The sequence below is a fragment of the Falco punctatus genome (assembly GCF_963210335.1).
Source record: "Falco punctatus genome assembly, chromosome: 1".
Lineage (NCBI taxonomy): Eukaryota > Metazoa > Chordata > Aves > Falconiformes > Falconidae > Falco > Falco punctatus.
In genome coordinates, this window is record NC_137580.1 from 24,242,527 (window position 1) to 24,259,373 (window position 16,847).

Genomic DNA, 16,847 nt, shown 5'->3' on the forward strand with positions numbered 1-16,847 from the left:
AAAAGCTGTAGAGGATGTCACCTGTGGCTGTTATGCCCCCTGGCATTCAAGGAAGAGCTAACCTCTGCCTTTTCAGCTCACAGTCCTGGCATTCCTTGTTAAAAATTCCTGACTGACTACTCGAAGTTTTCCTTGTTCATGTCTGTGCAAAGATTTAGGAAAGTTATTAGGAGCTAGTGATAGCCAGAGGGCTGATAATATAGCTGAAAGTGATTAGATGGTGCAAGGTGTCACTCTTTTTCTGCTTTTTAGAGTGTGTTGCCAGCTATTTTGCCTGCTTGGTGGCACTTGGACAAAACATGGCTTAAGAGCAGTGCTTAGTGGTACAAGCAGTATTGTTTTGTTACTTACCGACTGACTTTGTTTTCTCCGTTCTCAAATGAAAGATTTTGGCTACAGGTGTTCTTGTCACTGTGCCTTCTGTGACCTTGCAAATGAAGTCAGATGCAAATGGGAGAGAGTGCCTTAAAGTTACTGTGGGAAAAAGTTTGAAATACGGTGTGTTCAGAGTGGCAGTGGGATAATAAAGATTCTGCTCAGCCAAGCAGAAATGCTGATTTCACTTTAGGGCAGGATCAGCTACATAGCAATGAGCTCACTCTAGCTTCTAGTGACGGAATTTCAAGTTGTCTCATGTTTAGTTAGTGTATGGAAGGTAACACTGAGAAATTAAACCTGCTTTCCTTGCCCTGCTCCTTTCCTTTCTTAGCCAGGGTGCATCATGATGTGCTGGTTCTGGGCCACGCGTCTCTGTCTCCCTGTCCTGGCAGGAAGGGCATGCGTGCTGTACAATACGGCTTCCCAAAGCCACTTGGGTTGCTGGCTAGAGGGAGCTGTGTAGGTTAGGAGATGCTGCTGGTAGAGAGGTAAGGAAGTGAAAGAGGATGTGGGTCACATTTTTCAAAAATTCTTGATCACATATGGGTTATGGCACGATGCCACTGCAAAAGTAGACGGCGCTTCACGTTTAGTCATGCCCGGTGCTTATTATAGTTCTGTTGTGGGATTCCAACAGCATGCCAACTGCGAGTGCCTATCATTAGATATTCATCCCAGCAGTGGAGTGATCCACCTCCTGGGTGGGAAGAGCCACTGACAGCTGCCCGGAGACACTGGGTGGGAAAAGCTGATGCATGGACAAATGACATGCTAATCCCAAGTAGGGAAAGGAGTGTGATGCCAGCCATGCAGGACAGGGATCGTTACAGGCCTTCCTCTACTTCTGCCCATGTTGGCCTTGCTCTCCCAGATTAGTAAACACTTGGGCAAAAAGCATGAATAGAAATAACATAGCTGGGAATCACTCTGCTATGCCTAAGTGCATATGAGGGTTGTTGGGAAGGTTAATGCGGGTATTTCTGCAGTGTAAGCTGCGTGCAGGAAAATTCTTCTGCCCAAATTCCTGCTTGCTTGCTGAGCTTTGACCACAAGAATAGCAAAGAAAAGCATGAGAAAGGTCTGCAGGGAATGAGCAGCAGGATGGGCTTAGGAAGGATGAAGTACTATGCTGAAGTTTGCTTTCAGCAGCTGGTATCTTCTAATATGAAATTACAGCCTGAAATGTAGACAAGGAATATAGAAATACAGTGATGAAAGTGACTTTAAATCCTAATAGCTGATTTTGCTTTCTGTTTTTAACTCAGCCCAGAGTTAACTTTGAATTTACTTATGTGATGAAGACCTCATAACTGCCTCTTTTTGAGGATCAGACTGGCATTTAAAAACAAGCTTAAGTGTATTTATGTAAGTGTGATGCAGAGCATTCTCACCAAACTGTTAGAATTTCCTTGTTGACTGTGTTTAATTTGTGGCCAACTGCATTTAAGAATGACCTCTTCCTCATGGGATATTTAATGACTCTGTTTTAGTAGATAAACTCCCCAACTTAGCAATATGAAAGCTGTCTTCCTTGCATAATATTATAACACCCCATTAAAAAAAGAAAGAAACCTATAACTTAATGTGATAACTTTGATTTAATAACTTGGGTTATGTATAAACTCTTCCTGTCTGAATGCTGATTATGTTTATCATTAAATGGAGGTGCTGGCACATATGTATAGGAGGCCTAGGATCTGTAGTAAATATAAAGCCCATAAATATTTAAGGCATATTTCAGCCTTTAACACATCCTTTAGTACTGTTAAGTCAAAAATAACTTAAAGCAGATCTAGGAAAACAGCTTAAAACTAATTTGGGAAACGCCGTTACTTATGGAAAATGGAAATGATGTTTTAAGACTACGCAACCGACCTTGGTGTTACCTGTACCATTTGATTTATTAGCATGTGCTTCACACAGGAACACTGCAACTGAGTGAAACCAGAACACCCTTAGCCCTGCCCGCCCCTCGGCTCCTAGCCCAGCCGAGTGGCCCCCGTGCCCACCTGTGGCCTGGCCCTTGCTTGGCTGGAGCCTGGCCCGGATGGTGGCCCCCGGTGCTGGCCGTGGTGCTGAAGGGCACTGGTGGGGACCTGGGGCAGCCCCCCCTGCCAGTTGATTTAGACAGATTCCTCCCACTGGGAGTAACTGGGAGGCAACACACCCATCATCAGGTGGTCTGTCTGGAGCACAGCGATCCCTCCATCTCCCTGGTGACATGTTTTCAAGTCCCAAGTCATGTTTCCTTCCAGAGTCACACCCTTTCCTTCTGCCTGTGGTGACTTTGCCAAGCCAGAGGGTAGACCCTTGAGCAGAGGTTTCAAATGGGGCATGGTTTATCAAAAAGTGATGAATTCTGGTGGGTCTCGCTTAAACATGCTGAAGGTTTGGAACATAGTTGGTGTTTATTCTCACAGTGTAGAAAAATGGGTGTCTAAAAGTCCTTTTGAGCAGATGTGCAATTGCTTGCATGTTTGGAAAACGTCTCATATGAGTTGTTTGGGGAGTTCAGAGTGAAGTCTTCTAATGGGAGAGGTGATGCAGCCAACATATCCTTAGCACTGGAACTGCATTTGTGTCTTCAAGTATTTACCTGTTTGCAGTAGAGAAGAAAACTTACCTTGTTTGTGTGCATTTATTGGTTTGGAGGACTGGATGTGTTCAGGGTGACTGCTAAGTGGAAAGCGAGGGGTTGCTAACATATTAAAAGCAAATATTTCCAGGGTTTAGTATTCCACCTCTGTAGACTGTGGCAGCGGTGCAGGCTTAGCTAGTAGTACTAACAGCAGTGTTTTTGGATTCTTCATCTTTTGTCATCTTCCAGTGAATCAGCATCTATTTCTGTGTAAAAAGTCATAACATGAAACACCTTAAAAGGGCTGATCCCTACAACAATAAACAATTAAAAGGAAAAACCGAATCCTTGCTCCAGTAGAAAATCAAAGACAAATTGAGCTTCCAAGGAACACCATTTTGTGATGTCCCTGATTACAGTAATAACAATAAAGGTCATGAGAGCTCTGCCATCCTGAGAAGTGATGTTGCTTGCTTAGAAAAGTGGACCCTGCTGAGACTCAGATCAGGTCTGTCTGATAATGGAAATGGAACAGCCGTGTTTAGTTCTAGAATGTGTCAGAGAACCTGTTTCTGCTCTTTGGTCTTCTATAACAGTCAGGTATTTATTTACATGGTCTGAAACTCAATGGCTTGTTCTTTAAAATGGAATTTATGTATATGAACGCTTAGTACCTTTCCTTCCCCTTTTGTGTGCTGATGGCATGACATCTTGGTAAGGAAAATGGAAGGGTAACGGGATTTTCCTGGTCTAAGGTCATACTTCTGCCAAAAAGGATGGTTTCAGCCTGACGCTAGTGGCATGTTCCTGCCCCCTTCCCCACTGTACTGCTGTGCAGAGGGAGTGGGATAAGTTGGGGCTAAGCCTCAGAGTTCTTGTTACTTTCCTTCCTGCCCTCAGTATAGTTTAGAGAGGTTATTTTTCTTGGTAGGTGACAGAATCTGAGGTCCAGTGCATCTTTGGATGTATTGCTTTTGAGGGCATTTTGTTACCTTATGAGGAATTAAGTCATAAATATTGGTTTTGTAAAATATAATTTTGGGAGGATATTGCAAATGATAAAATATCACGATGATGCAGTAGACACAGAAATTCATCAAACTTTTTAAAATGGTCAGTAGTAAGGCTTTTGCTTGTGTGCTAATTCATACCGAATAAAACAAAAGGAACTGAGAAACTCTTTGATAGCCTTACACTGAAGAAAGCATGCATTGAGAAAACTAAGTGGATAAGCATGTGTCTGTGCCTGGTGATCTTCTATTTTTGGGCCCTTCTGTTTTAAAATATTGCAGCTAGTTTGAAAATGAATTGAGAGCACCACATATTGGTTGGAAATATAGAGAATATATATAGAAATGAGTGATCTGTTCAAGGGAGTAAAATTAAGTAACAGCAGGAAATCTGAATGTACTACCACAATCTATTATTACAAAAGCTTTGCTTCTCCTGTTGGAATAAAGAAAACTAATAATAATGTGTAAATTGAAAAAAGTCTTAAGTTTAGAAATCTGATTTCAGATTGTTGGGGTGGCTCTTGTTTTGCCTTTTTTGACTCAACTGGCTGTGCAGCCAAAAAGATGTAATAGAGTAGGTTTTGTTACATCTGTCCTCAGTGGGCTCAGACAATGTGGGACAGAATAGTCAAGTGCAATAAAACTCTAATAAAGTGAATTCCTCCTTAGTGGAAGGATTGCTGAAAATTAGCTGAGGATATTGAAGAATATTTGTCCATTGTTTGTTAGAATGCTATAAAATATATTATAATCACACAATGCTAACACATTTTTGGTCCCTGCAGCTACACCTTCTGCTGTATTACACTGTAAACCAAGGGGATAAATGCTGTAGGCCAGTGACTGGTGCTCTGCAGGTGATCTGTACAGTACCCGGATAAGTTGGACACTGGTCTGTAATCACAGCCGGTTCTTTCTGTGCAGATACCACTTCTGCCATCACTTTTAATGTTAGGTCTGCAGTGGAATTGCTGGTTTGCTTGCAGCTGTTGAGAGAGGTAATGTAACTCTGGATGCAGGCAGATGTGTCACCTTACTTGCCGTATCTGCTTTCTGTGTGTGTGTTACCTGTTCACTGAGAAAGGCCATGTGGACTTTTGAAAAGCCACGACAGGAATGAATGAGCAACTTCTATTTGTCTTTTGTGTCCCCAATACTGCAGATATATCTTATTTGCATTATGATAGGATGCTGAGGCCTGCTTTCTCACATCTGAGGCTGAGTTTTTGATCTGATTTCAAGCCCTGCAAAGCAGTACTCAAAGTTGGTGTGCACAATGATGGCAGAAGCTTTAAAGCACTCAAGGTTGGAGAAGTTACAGTCTTCTAGGGCTGAAAAACTGTTTTTCCCTTTGTCTGCTCTATTATTAAGTCACCATTGATTTGTTACTTGGGAAAGGAAAGGAACAGGGAGAGATTTGGTGTTCAGTGGTGAGAATCTGCATCAGATGCTGCATATAAGAGTGTTTCTGTGGTGCTAGATGGAGTGTACAGATCTGGCCAGGTGGAGACACGTAGGAAAACGTTAAACCCTGAAAAGAATACTCAGGTTTTCTTTCTAGATTGTGCCTACTTAGGTGCAGGCAGAGGAGAAGTCAGTAAAGGGAGGCCAGACGTAACCGGGCCCTTACAGAAGAACATGGGATTATGAAGCCAAAGGTCAGGATCTCTCCTAGAACCTGCAGGAAAGATACTGGGACTGCTTTTCACAAGGATTATGAAGAACATGGTTCAGTTGCCAAGGGAGAGGGAATATGCTGCCTAGCAGCTGGTGGGACTTCACCAGCAAAGGGTAGAAAACTGCAAAGCCTGGATGTTTTTATAGTTTTAGGCACTTTTTGATATAAAGCCAAAGACAAGCTGTTTTAACTTTCCCAGGAATGCTTGGTCACAAAATAAATGTGGGTGCTAAACATAACTTAAACATTATACCTGCCTGACTGATTTGGTAAGAAATGACCGAATTGTTCTGCTTGCTGCTAGAATGCAGCCTGTGCTGGGGGATAGGCTAGAATTCGGTCAGCAGCTATGAAAACTGCAACAGTTTGGGACTTAACTAGAGGAATTTGTACAGCTGCAGTGCAGTCCTCTGGATGGGATTGTGACTCCAGTGTTATGCCATTGTATGTAGGAAGAGACATGAGAAATATTTTTTCCTGAAGTTGGTGGGAGCTGTGTTCAGTGCTATTTCCTAAGAAGGCACCTTCGGCAGCAATAAAAGAGACTGTGTTTTATTGGTGATCAAAACTACCTTCAGAGAAATTTAGCTACCTGAGGGGTAGACTGACTCATCGTTTACAATGTTGGTTAATGACAAAGAATATGTTCAGAGCGATTCAAAGGAGAACGGGGCTGCCACATTATAAATCTCGCTTCCTGTTTTTGCTTGAAGTTTTGAGACATCCTCCCTCAGACTTAACTAAAACCTACTTCTCTTGTAAGCTGGTTGATAGCACCGAGGTGGAAAATCGATAAGAGGAAGGGTGATGAGCTTAATCTCTGTAAAAAGCAGGAATCACCCCCTGCCCTACTTAAGTTCCTTTTTTTTTTTTTTTTTTTTTAACTGCTGCTTTTTATGCTTGTACAGCTCCGCTGGTATTCTAGATTAGTTGTGCTGTGTTCATGATAATTTCTGGACAGTTTTGAGAGGGCTTGACACTTGTATCATCCCTATATCTGTGGCAGGGATGCTGACACACAGACGGTAAGTAATGTGCCTACAGCTACCGCTCTTAGTGCGAAAGTTGGTTATAGGTGATGTAGTTTTTATCAAATTCTCTAGGGACAGGAAAGATTGTTTATGTTTTGCTGTAGTACTTCAGGGGTCTTTGAACATGGTTTTCTTTATGACATGGAGAAGCTCTTCTGAATCCAAAACTAAAGGGTTTAGGTCTCCCTTTTACAAATGTATTCAGACAAAGGAATGTAGGGAGCATATTTAGATTTTACTTTGTGTGGATGCCATATAGTGTTTTCTGTTCAGATTGCTCAGATTTGCAAGCAAATGGTATTGCATGAATGTCATACATGAAATTCTATGGGTTGCAGTGCTTGAGACACGTTCCCGCTGCTTCCTGGTATTCAATAAAACCAGTGGACTTGAAATAAATAATGTTCAACGGCTCTAATTTTAGCATAAAATTAAGATAACTTGTTGACTAGTGTTATTGTTCCAAAGAGCGTAACATTACCCAAGAAACCAGCAGGACTCATAGATGTATTCCGTTGGAGAGTGTTTGCACAATATCCACTATAAACTGTTGTCAGTTGCTATGATACAATCAGAGAAGATCAAATGGTGGATAAACATTGCATAACTCATCAAAGAGATCAAGTAACGTATATAGGTAAGGGATGGAAGTAATTGTGGCACTGGTAGATATCTGAAGAGAGGTAGTGATCTGAGGCTGGAGGACAGTCACAGAAATGCTGTGTGCTCAGGAGTGAAATGGAAGTAGATCAAGAACCTCGATGATGGAGGAAAAGAGAGGATGGCAGCATTAAAACTGTGTAGGCAGGAAGGAATAGATGTCCTAGTTAAAACACTGGCAAAAGTTCTTGGAGGAATCTGCACGCACAGCAGATTTTTTGATCCCATGGTATCTTAGAAGGATTTCTTCTTATTCCCACCAAAAAAATTATAGGAGATATCTTTTTCTTTAAATTTTGAGTAATTTTTCTTGCTTAATTCCATCTTGTTTAGTTAGATACTTCTTCATCTTAAAAAGATGACCCCTCTCTTTGTGATCACTGCTTTTTTTAATGTGAATTTTTCACTGTGTCAAAGCAGCCAGGTAATGATAGAGTTGTCTTCACTTCCCAAATCACCCCAGACTTCTGACAGTTGTTTGTTTCTTTCAGGTGTCTGTGTAGAGTTATTACGTTCATTCTTGCCTTCCCTTGGCAGGAGAGATCAAACAGAAGATAAACCACTCATGCCTGTAGCAGCGTTCCCTCGTTGCCTAACTGCCTATCCTTATTCTTCTTCCAGGCGCACCTTACTCCATCCCACACTGGGGAAAGTGATTCGGTAAAGAGAACAGGAACAGCTTTGTGCTGTGTTCTTAGGGTCAACAGAGTCTGGCAGGTTTGCATAAGAGGGAGGATTTTCCAGCAAGCCACTATATCACCACTGAAAATGCCTGGCCACTCAAACTGAAGCAAGAGGGAGTAATCTAAACTCCTTGGTTGATTAGTAAGAAAAAGCTTTGGCAGGTTTTTCAACCTGGTGCTTATCTAAGTTAGCAAAGAATTTCAAGTGATTTCCGGAGAAATGAATACCCCCACTTATTTCACTGCATGCCAACTCAGACTTGGAGATAATGCTTACTAAATTGAGTTAAACTTCACTGCTTTTCAATACAAGGAGGAGGAGAAAGGTCCTGTTAGAAAGAACTGCAGAGACCATTTCAGAGCTCTGGTTTCTGGTGACCTTTTAATAATGCACAGCAGGACTGAAAGTAGCAGTGGTCAAGTTCCTTGGCTTCAGAAAAATGAATCCTGTTTTGTGAAGTTGGGCTACTTCAGCCAGTGACATTTGTGGCACGTAACATTTTACAGTGTGCTAATGACAATTCCACAAATGCGACAACTGGATGTCTGCTCAGAGAAGCAGCAGCCTTTTTTGTATCTGCCTCACAGATAAATTCCCTTGTGTTTTGAGTTTTGGTGTCTTTAGTTGATTACTTGTGCTCAAATGTGAGAAGAAATACTACAGAGATAATTGTAATCACTTTGAATTTAATCCTGCGGTGACTCCTGCAAGAAATTTTAAGGATATGAGAAAAAAAAATGATACCAGGAAGGATAGAGTGAAAATTTGTACGTGTAGCTGGAAGGGAAGAGCAGACAAAGATGGGGAAAAAAAAAAGTAGTATTGGGGTGTAGAGCATCACAGGGATTTGATATGGGTGGGATACACAGAAGACAGGAGACTGGCTAATAATTTGCAGCCCAGGAGGTACCGTTTCTATTCAGCTCTTCTGCATGGTCATATATGTGCCATGCTTTATAAAGGGGAGACCATCAGTGCAAGAGATTTCTCAGTCTGACCAACTTGGAAGCTTCCATCCATTCCCTGGCAAGGAGGACTGAATGGGCACAATCGCCGCCATAGGTCAAAGCAGGGAGGCTTGCAGCTTTGACAGTGCAATTCTTTTACACTGACTTGAACTGGGAAGTCATCCCTTGCAGATTATTTTCATGGCTACGTTCTCCTTCCTGCTCCTGCTCCTCTGTCTCTGATGCTTAGGCCCTCTTAACAAGTGCTTTTTACCAGATCCCTTGGTAGTCCAATAGGCTCTTTTTGCTCCTCGCATTGAGTAAGGCTGTAAGAACTGGAAAAAGGGAATTTCTTGCAGGAAACTAGTAGGATCTGGGCTTTCTTTTTATCCCACTTCTGTGCCATCAGCTGGGAGAAGAGAGCAAAGTGTGGTTAAAGCAGTGATTGGGGCAGTTTGGTGGTGGTGGAGGGATGATGGATAACACTGGTGGAAAGGTACCACTAGCTTAGTAACACTAAGTAACACTGCTAGCTTTGTAACACTAAACTAGTTAGCTTGGTTTTAGGTTTGGTGGCTTTTTTTCATAATTGGTAGCAAAGTTCTGCTGAACCAGGGGTATCGCTTGATAGGCATTTACATGTGCTTTGGGTGTGTTGTGATTATTTAGTCTGAATGGAGATGGTTTCTCTTTGGTTCAAGTGAATGACGCATATGGTCTGTGAGTTCAGTGCTGCTTTCCGACCAAATCACAAAATGCCAACTTATCTTTGCGGCAGAGTGTGTGTAGATATGGTACTCAAGCCATAATGCCTTCCTAAAAAGCTGTGCACAAAGAAGTGTTTAAATACATAGATGTGGGAGTATTCTGCTGGTAGGTGGGAACCTGATGAAGTAGCTAACAAAGCAGGGATTTCTGACAAAGTCACACAGGAGTGTGAACCATTTCTAACTGCCATGCTATGTTCTGACTCTGAAATTGCTCTTAGAAAACTAACAGTTACTAACAGTAAAAACTGCTTAAACAATGGGTGATTGTGTGCCTCTTGTAATATTAGCAATGGGAGATAGTGGTGTTATCCTTCAAGAGGCAGTTTTAGACAACATGCATTTCAATGTGATTAACTGTAAACCTTCCGTGTCTTTTCTGGCTATGATTCTCTCTGTCACAAAGTAAGTGCTTACAAGTATGTAACGGGATGATTTGTTGTTGTTAAACATGTTGTAGTCTATGGTTTGTAATGTGTCAGAACAGCGAATAGCAAAAGATAAATAGAAATCCCAGAAGAGAGACAGAAATTAGTGCTTTCAGGTGGTAAAAGAATTTTCTTGGATACTAGGTGATGTGGACAGATGGAAGAGAAATGAGGGGATCTGGTCTTTTTGGAACAGTCGAGCTTTTTGGATGTGATGTGTTATCGCTCCTTAGAATCGTTTAGGTTGGAAAAGACCTTTAAGGCCATCGAATCCAACCATTAACCTGGCACTGCCAAACCCACTGCTAAACCATGTCCCCAAACGCTGCATCTACGTGTATTTTTGAACACCCCCAGGGATGGTGGTTCCACCACCTCCCCAGGCAGCCTGTTCCAACACTTGACCACCCTTTCAGTGAATAAATTTCTCCTGATATCCAGTCTGAACGTCCTTTGTTTCCTTCCCTGTTGCTTCCCTGTTGAGACTTAGTCTATAAGTTCTTTGAGGCAGGGATTCAGATGAGACAGTCCTTTAGAGCAATAAATGATAGCAACGCATTTGCTGTCTGCCTGGCCAGAGCCCTGTGTCAGCAGGGCTGATTTTTTTGCAGCAGTCCTTTTCTCTTCCCTTGAAAAAGCAAGCTCAAAGGTTTTCAAAACCTGAGTTTTGCTGTTTGTAACTTGATATGTTAGGTTTTTCAAGTTGTTTTACCTGTCTACTTGTTTAAAATCTGCAGTGACAATAATATGCTGATAAATATAATCCGTTTTGCTTTCAGCTTTTCAAAGTTAAAGAAAAAAAAATAATATCCAAAGTCTTTAATTTTGTTTACTACTCAGTCCCTTAGTCTCTTCAAGCATTCAAAAAACAAAGCAAGGAGAAAAAAACCTGTTAACAAGAAGATTCTTAAAGGGTTCATTTTGAAAGACTTGAGCTTGTGAATTGATCAATTGTGCCAGGTTTTCCAGGAAATAAACCTGCACCTTTAAAGCTGTGCACAGCTTTCCTTCCAGAATGGCTGAAATGCTTGGCTGGGCATACCCTCCCTCTACTTCATGTCCTCGGCATCTTTGTGTTCGTTAATTTTCAGGCTCTCTGAGAAGGAAGTTCTTCTTGCTTCTTGTACATGGAACTTAAAGCATAGAGAAGTTAAACAAACTTGTCCTGGGTTTCTGGGCAAGTCAGCAGGGTTTTCTGAAACTTAAGGCAGGGCCTTTGGGTGAAATCCTGGTCCTACTGGCAAAACGACTGAGGGGGGCAGGTTTCTGCGCTTCCTTAGTATTGAGAACACAAATACATGAAATCTTGGCTTCTGTGGTTCTCAAGACACCTTATGAAAGGAGTTTAGCTTTTTTATCCTCCTCCTCCAGACAGGGACACTGGGGCTGTATGCAATAAAATGCCATTGCTGAGGCTATTTAGCAGGATGGTGGCATTCCTTCCTTGGGAATAAATTGCACATCCTTTCTGTTCCGGATGAGTGCCATAGCCGCTAGGCGCCTCTGCCACCCCCTGCTACACACTGCTTGGGTAAGCAGCTTGTCATCGCTGGGCAGGATTTGAGAGGGCTAATTGGCAGTGCTGGTAGCATGCTAGCTGGGCAAAGTGTCATTTTCCTCGGTGCATCACGTTGCACTACCGGCGCGTAATCTGAGAGAATGGAAGCAGAGGGAAGCAATGCGTGCAATATTAGACAAGAGCCGGTGCAGCGAGGACACCACGTTTCTATAAATACTAGCTGCGGATGCCTGACCCTAATGGGAACATTATATAGAGCAAGTCCTATAGCTGATAGGGGATTTTGCTGTTTCTGAAGGGCTGGGAGAAACATCGTTCTTTGGCAAGCAGAGCGATGACTTGCAGTGTAGATGTTCTTCTGTCCATTTCTTTGGACACCATTTTCCCTTTCTTTCCTCACCAGTATTAATTTGGGGGCCTTATATTCCCTGCTTTCTCTCCTCCTGATTGCTTCTTGGTATCTTCTTGACTGCTGTGGTGGGTCTTGGTGGGGGCCTTTGAGTCGTCTCTAATAGCCTAACTTTACATCCTTCGAAGTATATTTTAATTACCTGTCTCTGATCCAGCAGGAACAGTGACAGGTCCTCGTCAGAGCTCTTGAGAATCCTCTTTATACTGACCAAAAATCAGATGAATAAAATACGTTCGGTGAGTGCATGGTACAGGTCTTCAGATTTTTAGATGGGGTGTATATCAACTAGTAATTTTATAACACATGGATATAATAGTGCTTTTTAAAGAGATTCTCAATGCTACCTCAACAATTACAACAGATGAAATAGGGGTGTTGGGGGTTTCTGCTTTTTTCATTCCATTTTTTCATTCCTTTTTTCCCTGCTTTTTTCTTTTTTTTTCTTTCTTGCTTTTTTTTTCTTTCTTGCTTTTTTTTCTTTCTTGCCTTTTTTTTTCTTTCTTTCTTGCCTTTTTTTTTCTTTCTTTCTTGCCTTTTTTTTTCTTTCTTTCTTGCCTTTTTCTTTCTTTCTTTCTTTCTTTCTTGCCCTTTTTTTTTTTTTCTTTTTGAAACATCTCTAAACAAATATCTTTGGGACTGAACTGGCTCTTTTCCAAGGGACTGTTCTGCTTCCTCAGGTTTTTGGTGGGGATTTTGAAGGTGATATGTGCGGTGAAAACTTGTAGACTGTGATGGAGCTGGCTTGAGCAGGGATCTGAATCTGGCCTGTCATCCCAGTGAGAGAGGTCAGAAGCCCCCTGGTAGGGTGCCCAGAGGCTTGGCAAGATGGGATGGTGCAAACAGCTTCTTCCCAAAGCGGGCCTTGGAGAATGGAGCGCAGAACTGGGCACGGGATGTGGACTGGGGGCTAGCATTGCTCGGTCCTGGGGACTGGGCAGGCCTCTGGATGGGCATGACCTGCTCCCATCTCCAGTTTTTTGGCATCTCTGCAGGATGGGTCTGATGGACTGCTGACGTTGAAAAGAGCAGAAAGAAGCAATTCTCAAAGGGAGCAACCAAGAGAGAGGCTGAGGGCTGCTGCTGCTGGCATCCTCTGCTGAAGACAGGCAGACGAGCTCTGGGAGCCTGCCTGTTCTTCTCGGAAGGGGGGTGCCAGTACTGCTTCTCTTCTTGCCCCTTGTAGGGTAGGAAGAGAAACTGCTAGCAGTGTGTCTTGGCTTTACCTAAGGTAGAGCAGGTGAGCTGCTATGTCAGCAGTTCTTCCGTGGTTTTCCAACACATCTTTTCATGATCAGTTGCCTCCTCCGGAGTGTATTCCTGCTGCAGCTTTACACCTATTTCCTGGCACTTGATGTGTGCCCTGCCTCAGCAGGGGCAGGTTTTGTATGTCCTGTGCTGCAAAGCAGGCTCTCCAGAGAAGGAATTGGCTTTCACTTAACCTTTGTATCTCCTTCTACAATTTATCTTTAAAGGCACATCTCAAGCATTCCATGCCACAGTGTGCTTTAGTATGGCCTGTGACTGGTCTGAAAACTGTGCTGGCTGTAGAAGCAAGAAACGTATGTTTTAATGCGCAGTTAAAAATAGCTTTGTTTGTTTTAAAGCACCCTCCCCTACCTGGTATTAATTTCCATGGAGTTGAAGAATTTTAAATTCTCTTGGTTTCTGTGATGGCTGCACACTGAATTTGGAATATTAGCCATTCCAAATGAAGTTTTAATGACATCAACAGTATGTTCCTTCCATTATACCAAAATTGTTATAAAGCGTTATGTCTTAAAGGGGAGACAACTGCTGAATACTCTGCTGTGTTCTGTGTTTTTTCATTCTTTTTCTTTTTTCTTGTACGTTTGAATTGAACACAATTCAATTCTTCATTAGATGTTCTTGGACTGGTAGCAGTATTGCTTTGGCTTTGTTCCTAAGTACAAGTTAATGTAAGTAAGGGTGCCATTCCAGCTTTCCAAAGAATTAAACAACCAACAGAATAACCTGACAGGCTAGTTATCAGGCTGTGGTTACGTGTTCAGGTGTATCAGACCTGTATATTATCAGATAATTTGGCAGTACCGACTTCATATGGACCAGGTATGAAAACACAGCCGCGTTTCTGTTTCATGAAGGAGAATATATTAGAGCACACAGTAACTGAGCTGGCTGTGGCAGAATAGGTGATAACTAGTCAGTCATAAACATCGGTCCATAAAATGCTGAAAACCTTGCGCTGGTAGGGTGAGCTTGTGCAGTCTGGTGCTTTGTACTGGATGGCTGTGGAGTTCTCATTCTGCTGCAGTGCTTCCCAAAATCAGGCTTGCTGCTTTTTGGCACTGCAACTTCTATTCCTCATTTACTTTTATGTTGATGCGTTTGGCAGTTTACTTGGAGAGCCTCAAGTGCAAAGATGTAGCAATGCGTTTGGGAGGAACCTTCTTGAAGGAAGGGAGTGCCTGTTAAGAGCTGCATTAGACTTCAGGTACATGTAAGGACCCTGTTAAACTTTATCTGAGTTGGCTGTGGGAGGTGAGAAGTACTTCTGGGAGGGCTACAGCTGTGCATCCAGGCTTGAAGGGGATGGCTCAGAGAACACATACTGTAACTGGCCTAACCGACTGCAGAAATGAGGCAAATTATCTCCTTGTTTGATTCCACTGCTGCTTAGCAGAGCTATGTTTTAGATAGCTTTGTAAATAAACTTTGTAAATAAAAGGCCTTGTATCAAAGCCTTCAGACCTGTTGAATTTTTTCTCTTCCTGTAGAAACTACCCATTGGTTATCTTCTGGGGTGGAAGAACAGGCAAAATTTTCTTCCTGCACAGTTAACGTGATGGTCTGAATGTTATTTCTATCTTTTATTACCATTATTTATATCAAAAACATTCCTAAAATTTTTAAAACTTGTTTCCCCTGCTTCCCAAGAGCCTTAGCAAAAATCTAGCAAGAAAAAGTAAGTGTTGTGAAGAGTTAATTATGGAAGGAAAATACCTTCTGAGGCTTAGCTGGAGGCTGATAATGAGTTTTCATTGCCTGGAGGTACATTAGGATGAGAAGAAAATGGGTAAGGAACTGGAGTGGGGCTAAAACTGGTTTTAGCAGGGTCTCAGTCAAAACAGGGTGCTAGTAAGTTCTGCGCAGTAATATCCAAATGCTATAGTCAAAGCTGCTGTTACCACAGCTACGCTTGCTTCAACAACTTCAAGGAAAAAACAAGCGAAAAAAACCCCAAACCCCAGACTTCAGCCATACATGATCTGAGCTGATTCATGCTGGAAATTAAATAGTTTCCACAAGATGCACAGTGTTCAAGATGGAGGGGAGAAGGGATTTCCTTGAGGACACCTTTCAAGTTTGGTATTCAATCTCATACAATCACCTTGAAAAGAAACAAAAATGTGCTCTGTTTGCTTGTCTACCACGAGTAACTGCTAAGTAAGGTATGTGATGGATCCAGGTAGAACTGGAAGTAAGGTGTACTCTATGTTCTGAGAGAGTTGGCTGTGGGGAGTTAATATGCTTAGAAAATGTTATCCATCTTAGCATCTCCGATACAGTTTTTGTGGAGGCACCTCTTGCCATGAAGAGTAAGAAAAGTGACATAAGGGAGGAGCGCTGTGAAGTTCATTGCTAAACCTGGAGGCTGCCAACATCTTCAGTGCTTACGTGCATCAAGAAAATAAGGAGGCTCCGTTCTCTCGCTTGCCCCTCGGTTGTGAAGAATCTTTCTGCATTTCTCCTAGCATGGAAATGTGCACGCAGAGGTTTTAGACGTGAAGTTACCTAGCGCAGCAGACAGCTGGGGGTGGCAAATCCGGCAGGTTCAAGGTTTGCCAGTGCTAATACTCTGAGACATCTGCACCCTACCACATAGGGATGGGTCAGGTGGGTGGGATGGTGGTTACTGGCCCCCAAGGCACTTCTTCCTCCCTCAGCAAGGGGGCTAGCAAGCTCAGATCTCCTGGCTCCCCATCCCAGCTCTGCTTCGTTCCCTTCTTTCTTTATAGGTGGCAGGTGCGATCTGGTCTTCATCTGGAGCTGGACGCAGCTCTCCCTTCTCAGCACGGCAAAATTCCTTATTGCTTACGCTTCTTGGTTGCCTGGAGCCAGCTGCAATTGCGTTCTGTGTCCTTACGCATATGTGTGCACGCTGCTGTAAGGTGGTGGGGTCCTACGGCAGGGGTGTGGGTAAGGGCTTAGGCCAAAGTAAGTGTAGTTGGCTTGTAGAGGGGACCGTGTTTCCAGGAGAAACAGATGAGGGAAGGGATTAAATGAGGTGAGTGGGGTGAAGGGGTAGGTGCTTGGAGAAGGCCTCCCAGAGGCAGGAGGGAAGGCCAGGACTAGCTCTAGTCATCCCCAAGATGGGCAGTTTGGACCACGGACAGATAGCTGACACGTATTAGTTTCAATGTCACTAGGTGAAGGGCTCGGCTTACACCAAAGGCATACGCAAAGCAAATTGTAGTAGTGGGATATTCCTATTAGTTTGGGACCCCACGCCCTCTTTGCCGGCAGCAGAAAGGTTAGGTTTTCAGGGTGTTGCCCCTAACTTTTGTGATTGCCCTGACGGTGGCTGGCATTGCTGCTCTTGTGTGGCTTTCAGGGGCTTTAACAGAGACGCTTCCCACAGTCGATTGGTCAAATGGAGCAAAATGTCACAGGGGGCAACTATTTTGATCCCTTTCACTGGGGGGGCTGAGGGGAGGGAAGAAGGGGGCCATAATAAATGTCATAACAGACCTGAAGTTAAGAAGTGTTCCT

The 16,847-nt window shown here is 42.9% G+C and overlaps 1 protein-coding gene across 5 annotated transcripts in view; it reads left to right on the forward strand.

The window, feature by feature from the left end:
- SLC4A4 (solute carrier family 4 member 4) overlaps positions 1-16,847 on the forward strand; it is a 239,997-nt gene that overhangs the window by 19,182 nt on the left and 203,968 nt on the right. The window contains exon 1 of one of the 5 annotated variants that reach the window (XM_080408328.1): positions 11,545-14,183. The exons of the other annotated variants lie outside the window; for them this stretch is intronic. The gene's annotated coding sequence lies outside the window, so the exon portion shown is untranslated. Of the gene's footprint in view, positions 1-11,544; positions 14,184-16,847 lie in introns of those variants that run through there. 5 annotated transcript variants of the gene reach the window in all.